Source organism: Elaeis guineensis, chromosome 5, assembly GCF_000442705.2.
Source record: "Elaeis guineensis isolate ETL-2024a chromosome 5, EG11, whole genome shotgun sequence".
Classification (NCBI taxonomy): Eukaryota; Viridiplantae; Streptophyta; class Magnoliopsida; order Arecales; family Arecaceae; genus Elaeis; species Elaeis guineensis.
The window spans coordinates 14,137,673-14,139,858 of NC_025997.2; positions in this window are offsets into that span (position 1 = coordinate 14,137,673).

Here is a 2,186-nt window from a genome sequence, read left to right on the forward strand (position 1 = left end):
ATATTCTTCTAATTCCAGAGCATTTATTTTCAGTCCAAAGTTCTTGTCCTCAATAGAGTATAGGATTCGTCTCCCTGGGGTGGTCTAGGCTCCTTCGTCGTCGGCCTTCTCCCTCCTCGTTGGTTTTCTTTGTCGTCGTTGGTCTCTCTTTTATCATCGTCGATTCTTTCTTAAGGTTAAGCTTCTTTCTCCCCTCTCTTTAGGTTTTTGCCATCATCTCTTTATGTTTTTGCCTTAGGAATGGCTTCACCTGATAGAGAGTCCAAAGACGAGAATATGGTGGGAGACCAAAGTTCTCAGACTCCAACTGTCCAGAGGAAAACCAAGGATGTTCTTCGAGATGATCCTAAAGATGTCTCTTTTTGGCAGGATCGTCCTGGTCCTGATTAGAGGCCCAGACTAAGGGGCCTACTATTACAGGGGGATTTAGTCCCACATCAATTATAAGTCAAAGATACTCTGTCATATATGAGATAGGCGCACACTCCATCCTTAAAGGCACCTTTTGGGCCAAAGCCTAGAGGACAAAGCCGTGAGGCTCGACAGCCGCAAGCATACCAGCTACGGCCCAAGGGTCGCAAGCGTATAAGCTATGGCAACTGCAAGCATATCAGCTATGGTTCAAGAGCCGCAAGCCTACAAACTATGGTATGCATGAAGTCAAAGCGAAAAATACCTCTTGTTGGGATGAGCCCTTCGTCCGTATGAGCCTCGAAGTTCTCTGACCACAATAAATGGTGCTAGAGGAAGGGCCCCTCTAATATGAGATAGAAGCACACTCTACCTGCAAGAGGTGCCTTTTGGTCCAAAGCCGTGAGGCCCGACAACCAACAAACTTACCAACTACGGTCCAAGGGCCAGAAACATATAAGCTACGGCAACCGCAAGCATACAGCTATGGTCCAAAGGCCGCAAGTCTATAAGCTACGATACGAACGCATCCATAACGGATAATGCTTCTTGCTGGGATGAGCCCTCCATCCCATAATTAGGAGAGGAGCTCATGTGCCCCTAGGAAATAATTGGTGCCTTCAGGATGGCATGGATGGTCCCTTGTTGCGAGAGTAGAAGGGCCAATGCACCAACTCAAAGGTGGATGTCCCTTACTCCCCCACCAAAAAAAAAAAAAAAAGAAGAGAGGAGAAGGTGGATGACCTCCATTTTCTTCTTTCTGTGATTATTGGCATTTTGATTTATAAAGGGTAGCTTCTTTTCTTTGTTCTAGCTGCTTTAATTCTTTTATTGATGGTTTTGAGCTTTTCTGATGCTTTCTTCTGTTTCTTTTTTTTTAATCTTTTTTTTCGATAGTCTTCTGATTGGTCTTCTGTACTTAATCTCATTTCGTTCATCTTAATTAATGAACTATTTGGTGATTTTTCATTCATTTCGCTAAAAGAAATCAAGATTCCGAGTATGTTTTGGCCTTTTTAATTTCTTATTCTCTATTTAACATTTGCTGTAATACATTATTTTTTTTAGTTAAAACTAAAAAATCCAACTCGAGTTAGGGGAATTCTCTTCTCACCAATATAAGCTAATCCATGTAACCCAGGCTTGTGCATTTGTTGTGAGTATGTCCTTCTTAAATTAGAACTAAAATAAATCCAACTCAAGCTAGGGAGCCAATTCTCATCAACATAAGGTAACCCATGTAACTCGAAGCCTGTCCATCAGACTTGTGAAAAAGAGGACCAAAGATCCAATGTTTAGTATTATTTGCTTATGCATGCACATTAAATATTAAGAAAAGAGAAATGAAATATTTAAATATTTTAGATAAACATCACATAACCGTCTTTTTTTCTGATGGATGTTCCAATATATGCGCAATACCGTAGATACTTTTGAGTACTGCAGAAGATCTCATTTTTATTTTTAAATATATATATCTTTTCGATTAGAATAATAAATTTTTCTTCATCTTTTTCGATGGTGCCCCCCCCCTTTGGCCAAGATATTAAAAAAAATAGTCCATTTGGAATCCATGGGGGCTAATGACTGGGAAAAATATCAAGATTTGTGATCAACGTCCTCCATTTCAGCTTGAGGAACCGATTGAACCTAAATCTAAGCATCATGTGCCGGAATCCATCACTGACATGGCAAGGAGTTCAGATGCTCCATGGTGCACCTTTTATACCAAATTGTATTACCTTAGATAGTTTCCATATCATCCATCTCGGAGG